General features: G+C 33.9%; 1 pseudogene; it reads left to right on the forward strand.

The window, feature by feature from the left end:
- Window positions 1-1,555: 1,555 nt before the first annotated feature.
- Window positions 1,556-7,099, forward strand: part of LOC118749918 — a 15,042-nt pseudogene continuing 9,498 nt past the window's right edge.

Here is a 7,099-nt window from a genome sequence, read left to right on the forward strand (position 1 = left end):
TTTTTTCGGGGTCAGGTGAAACACCCGAGCTGGTAAGAATATGCCCTAAAAATTTTACACTATTGACGTTAAATATACATTTTTCTTTCTTTAATTTAAGGCCAGAATTTTGCAATGTATCGAGTACCTGTTTCGTGTGCTTTTGAAGTTCGTTCTTCGATTTGGCATAAATTAGGATGTCATCCATTGACCTCTCTGTGTTTTCACATTTTTCTAGGAGATTCGACATTAAAGATTGATATACTTCGGGGACTGATGCCAATCCGAAGGGTAACCGCTGGAATGGTGTTGCCATTGTTAAGTATGGTTTAGTGCGCTCCGAGACCTGTATTTGCCAAAATCCCTCTCTACAATCTAATGGATGATACCGTATTTTTATGTTCTTATTAACATCTGTCGGATCTACACATACTCTTATGTTACCTTCTTGTTTTACCACGACCATCGGCGACACAGCCGGGGTAGCTCCCTAGGTTTTCTTGAGCACTAAGTCTATGTCGTAAACAAAATTTTCTAATTTGCCTAGGCCTCTGAAGATTGAGTTATCTATTTTAAGTTCGTTTATTCTTGCTAGCAAAAACAATTTTTCGCAATCTACTTTGCCTAATATCGGTTCGCAACCAGCAAAGTCATTCACAATAAGAAATTTTAATGTTTTCACCTTTTCTCTGACAACGCATGATAACGAGATTTCACCACGAGCGTTTAACTTCGTTCCACCGAATGCTATCAATTTCTGGTTTATTGGGTGTATATTTTTAGTCGTATTCCTATTTAAAAGACTGATCGAAAGTACATTTCATTGAGCAGCTGAATCTAGTTTGAAATTAATGCTCTTTCCGTTTACTAATATTTGCTCGTGTCAGTTAAGTGCATTGTCTTTGTTTGTTGAGTGTTTATCTATTGTGAACATGTTGCCATTTTGGTTATTTTTAACCAAAAATGGTAATTTTTTTTCCTCTAAAACGTTTTTGGTAATTTGGTAATTTTTTTTCTGTTTGGTAATTTTTTCGTTGCCTTAAGGCCAATACACACAATTTCATTCCTAGCATTCTGTCGGAAATTACCCGTGATGCCGGAAGGTTTATTCTGTTACAATTAGCAAGTGTCGGCGGTGTTCATACAAATTGTCTTTTCGAAGCTAACAATTAAGCGTAATGTGGTAAGCTTTCAGTAGTTTGTCAGCTCCCATCCCTAAATTTTGCACATCACTAAACATCTGTTAGCGCGCTTTTACTTTTGTAGTTTGGATGTGAGAATAAAAAAATGGATAAGTAAGTATAATTAAAGTGTGAAATACTTTCTTTTATATTTAAATATAGATACGAATAATTAACTTATTTCGTTAGATACGTGAAGCGTATGAAAAAAGTGGATGTGGAACCGACCCGAATTGAAAGTTCAAGTTCCAGGTAACATTGCATTTTAAATTACTAGTGAAAATCAGGTATATATGTATAATACATTATTTCATACACTTATGTATGTAGTTCCGAATCTGATACACAATGTTGCGAGAAACCCAAAAGAAAATTCCGTCAAGAGTGGGCCGCTACTTTGGAAGAACGAAATGGAAAAGCACATTGCATTGCGTGCGATAAATCACTACTCAGTCATCTTACGCACCTACGAAACCATGAAAAGAAAAAGATTCATACTCAAAACATTGAAAAGAAATCAGCTACAAATAGAATCTTATATGTCCGAAGAAAAGCAGAACATTAGAAAATGGTCCAGCGGGCTGAACTAATTTTAGTAATGTTCTGTATCACGCACAACTTACCGTTTCTCCTGATGGATTATTTGCCGCTTTTGTTGTCTGAATGCTGCCCCGATTCCAAAGTTGCAAAAGCATTGAAATGTGACATGACCAAATCGATACAAATTGCGTCCGTGTTAGGAAATAAAGCGCGTGACAAAATTTATTCAGTGTCAAGAAAAACTCGATTCTCGTTTATCGTGGATGAGACAACCGATGTTTCCACATCAAATGTCATGGTTTTAATTGCAAGGTATGCTGACAACACTACTCGCTTAGTACAAGATCGATTTATCGGAATGCTGCAGCTAGAAAAAGTAGACGCAGCGTCTATTTACAAAGCACTAAAAGATTTTTTTTTCTGAAATAAATGTTCCATTAAGAAACCTGATAGGGCTTGCAACGGATGGTGCCAGTGTTATGGCAGGGAGCATAAGCGGCCTTCAATCGAAGTTCAAAAGTGAGTTCTTTATATTCTACATGAAATGTTCTTGTCACTCATTACATTTATACGCATCATATGCCTGTTAAAAACTGCCTTCGGAAGTTGATGGTCTTTGTAGAAATATATATTCCTTTTTTTCACATAGTCCGAAACGAATTAATGAGCTAAAAGAGTTTCAAGAATTCTGTTGTGTAATGCCTCATAAAATTTTAGGCACAGACAAGATGGCTGTCATTGGAGGCAGTAATTAATCGCATTATCGAGCAATGGGACAGCTTAAGATTATATAGTTACATTATGATCCCACCTATGTTAATACGTTATGTGAACTTACTATTAAATCCACTAACATTCTGTACAACACTACCGCTCACTCTGTAGAATTCTCATTACTTACGTACTTCTGTTTATGATGATGTTAATTGGTATTTACATACATACAATTTGCATTTGCATTCTCTCTGAGACTTAGTTTAGTGATTCCTAGCTTTTAAGTTTTGAGTTTGTACTTGATAACTGAAGAATAAAGTTCATTGATACAAATTATCTCCCACATCGTTAATGGCGCAGTCGGTCGCGAATTTATAAAAAATAAAAAACGCACTGCAAAAAAATAAAAACTAATCGAGAGTTTGAAAGAAGTGGAAAATAGTTCGAAAAGAGCATTTTTAACACAAAATTTTACAAACCGGATAAAAAACCTAAAGGAGTTCGGAAAGAACAATTTTACAATAAAAAACCGAGTTAGAAGAAAATACTTATTGAGAAAGAAACCAAATTAATTGTGAAAAAAAAAAAATTTACAAATTTGATAAAAAACATTGTTCGACAAGAACATTTTTAATGAAAAATTAATTGTGAATGGTAGTTTTACAAACTTACTTAAATTGCAAAAAAAACAAAAAAAAAATGCGTATTAAAAGCATTTTGGTGTGAAAAAAATTAAACAGTAAAATAAATCAACAGTTGTGTGTATAAAAACAATTTACTTACAAACGGGAATTTGAGAGTAAGACATTTGAAGGTCACCTTGAAAATTAAAACATGCAATATTGTGAAAGCAAATGCAACGTGCTCAAGTTTAAAGAACAGCAAAATAGAAAAACAATTTAAGAGCAAAAAAAAAATATTTTAAGAGCAAATACAAAAACAATTTAACAGTGTGCAAGAGAAAACAATTAACAGCAATCTTGTTTTAATAACAAAAATAAAGAACATTTAAGCCGTTTAAATTGGAAAAACAAATCAGCAGCAATAAAAATTAAAATTAAGAAGAAGAACAAAAGCAATCGAAGCCGATTAGAAGCCACCTCAAAGAAATTACAAAAACAACTAAAAATCTACAGCTTTAAACAACAAAACACAAAAAATAGCAGCTTGAATATCCAATTGAGAGAAGAGAGAAACAACAACAATTTTAAAGCAGCACATCATTGCAGCGAGATCTATGCAACTCTTTGGAGGTCACCTTGACACTATTTTTCGGGAATCAACAACAACAAGTCAGCTGCATACAAAATTAATTCAACTGTCTGTGTCGGAAAGTTGAAGAGCGAACAAAAACAACAACTGCGATCAACTAGTTAACAGAAGCGATTCACTTAGAGCTCTCCGGAGTACAACAAAAACACGTTTTACAGCAGGCATGGACGCATTAAATATAAATACAAAATTTAAGCTTATTTCTACCAATATAAATAGCATACCTCCTTATGATGGAAATAGGGATGCACTGATTAATTTTTTAGAACGCATCGATTCAATGACGTCAATTTTGGAGTCATTTTCTGCTGACTATAAAATTTTATTAATGGGTAATATTAAAGATAAGATCGTAGGTAGTGCAAGAAGGTCAGTATTAATAAATGGTAACCCTGATACTTGGCCACTGATAAAGCAAGTACTTATAGACAATCATGGAGAAAAAAATTCAGTCGATGAGCTTATTGACAAAATAAGAGTTTGTAGGTGTGACGTCACAATAGAAAGTTTTTATAATTCACTTAATACTCTTTTATGTAGGTTAAATAACGCATTATATTTTAGCGCAAATCAATTTCCGGAAGTGACTAGTGAAAGCAACGCTAGAATAGCTTTAAAACCATTTAAATATGGCTTGCCCGAACCAGTTAAAAGTATAATTGTAAGCAGAAATCCAAAATCATTAAAAGAAGCGTATGACATTATAAAATCAAATGGCTACCTAAAATATAAAAATCAGCAATTTAGTTTTAACAGGGCTCAATATAATTACAGAAATAATTCAGAACAGAGATCGTGCAACATTTCTAATTATGCTAATCAACAGCACGCACAAAATACCAATAACAGTACTAATAACCACGGACAACAAAACCATAACAGTACGCCAACAAATTTTTCTTTACAGTCAAGACTTACTAGCAATAGCAGCAATTTGACTAACAGAACTCAAAATAGTTCACGTAAAATTAACAGCACTAATAACTACCAAGCAAATAACAACAACAACCAGCGATTTAATGCTAATCAAAACCATAGTCGTTTACGTAATGAACCTTTAACAGAACCAATGGATGTAGGAGTAAATGAGAATACGCCAAATTTTCAATTGGACGGACACGAAAATTACCCTATATAATCGTAGACACGCCCGTAAGAAAACAAGTTTATTGTTGACACAGGTGCAGAGTTAAGTATAATAAACCCTAATGTCTGCAATCCGAAATGGAGAATAATGTCGTCTTCTATAACACTAAAAGTTTTAAACAGAAATGTTTCAACAGATATCCAATATAGCATTCCGCTGTTTAAAGAATTTAAAAAACCAAACTGTTATGTTAGTTTTCTAGAATTTAAATTCCATGACCATTTGTGGACCTTGGTATCACAATGGATCCTAAGCTTAATTTTAATCTTCACATTAATGTGACAGTCAACAAGGCTAAAGGTGTACTTGCATTTGTGAAACGATGGTCAAAAGAATTTAGTGACCCGTATATCACTAAAACCCTGTTTACAACATTAGTTAGGCCGATTCTGGAATACGGCTCGGTGGTTTGGAATCCAAGGTATCAAATTTACTCAGACAAGATAGAATCAATTCAAAAACAATTCCTACTTTTTGCTTTAAGAAATTTCCGATGGGATTCTCAATATAGTCTTCCACCTTATACGAGTCGCTTAAAACTTATTAACCTTCCTACACTTGCCAGTCGCAGGGAAATGCTTGGTATAATTTTTATGGTTAAATTACTGACAGGCTCAATTTCAAGTCCGTCTCTTCTGGCTGATGTAAGCTTTAATGTTCCCTCACGCGTATCAAGACACTTTTGTCCCATATTTCTGAAAGCTTGTAAAACCAATTTTGAATTGCACGACCCACTCCGTTGCTTATGCCAGGATTTTAACTCTCATTCCAGCACGTTTGATATATCAGATCCGCTTTTCAGCATTAAGAAAGCGATACTCTCCTCTCTCAATAAGTGAATTATTGACATAAATACATAAAATCGGCTGATGAATTTAGTTCTGTAGCTGAACAGTTTTAGATCTCGACACTTAACAAACTCCTGCCTATCGTGACTCGGCACAAAAATTTAAAATATTGGTTCCGTACGTCATGCGGACTGCGCCCCTCGTGCGGATGGGCGGGAATGGAGGGTAAAAACCGTTGGGATATTATTATTAAAATAAAAAAATGATTACTTTGATGACATTATTGGCAATAACATTCTCTTAAACTTAAATTCTAAAATTGACTATAAAAATAGACTATTAATAACAGAAGATGTAAACTTATTTATTTTAGCGAAGAGGAAGAATTAACAGTGACTTAATACCTGAAAATGAATACTTACAAATACTTACCACTCAAGAAGAAACGAGACATGAAATGTTAGATAGCCTCTTTCCCAAACATCTGAATTCAATAGATGAGAAAGTTTTAAAAAATGTTTTACACCAATTTGTAGATATATTTTACAAAGATGGAGATAACTTACCATTTACGAGTCATATACAGCATAGAATCATCACTAAAACGGATACTCCACTTTATACGAAACTTTATAGGTATCCTGTAATTCATCGCGAAGAAGTTAACAGACAGATACAGGATATGCTAGATCAGAATATTATTTCACCAAGTTTTAGTCCTTACAATTCTCCTTTGTGGGTTGTGCCCAAAAAGAGTGATAACAGTGGTAAACAAAAATGGAGAATTGTGATAGACTACCGAAAGCTAAATGAACAGACTATGGACGACAAGTTCCCACTTCCAAATATGGAAGACATATTTGATAAGTTGGGGAAATGTTGTTACTTTGGCACGATAGATCTTGCCAAAGGATTCCACCAGATTGAGGTGTATCCTGATGATAGAGCTAAGACAGCTTTTTCTACCGCTAGTGGTCATTACGAGTTTAATCGTATGCCATTTGGCCTTAAGACGGCACCAGCCACGTTTCAAAGACTAATAAACCATGTTTTAAGAGAGTATATTAATAAGATCTGTGTTGTCTATCTAGACGGTATACTGATATTTTCTACGAGTTTTCAAGAACATATTGAATCTATAAGTAAAATCTTTAACACCTTACGAGCTTCAAATTTGAAAATACAGTTTGACAAGTGTCGTTTTGCAGAGTTAACTACAAAATTTTTAGGACACGTAGTAACAGGTGATGGTATAAAGCCTGATCCATCAAAGATTGAAGCAATAAATAAAATGCAAGCACCAACCAGTATAAAAGAGATTAAACAATTTCTGGGTATCACTGGATATTACCGGAAATTCATGCGGGATTATGCCAAAGTAGCATATCCGATGGTTAGACTTTTAAAACAAAACGCAATATTAGATTTTATAAGCAAAGAATATTTGAATTCATTTGAAACGTTGAAAAAACTAATTA

Source organism: Rhagoletis pomonella, unplaced genomic scaffold (assembly GCF_013731165.1).
Source record: "Rhagoletis pomonella isolate Grant_MI unplaced genomic scaffold, Rhpom_1.0 Rhpom_scaffold_00087, whole genome shotgun sequence".
NCBI classification, from domain to species: domain Eukaryota; kingdom Metazoa; phylum Arthropoda; class Insecta; order Diptera; family Tephritidae; genus Rhagoletis; species Rhagoletis pomonella.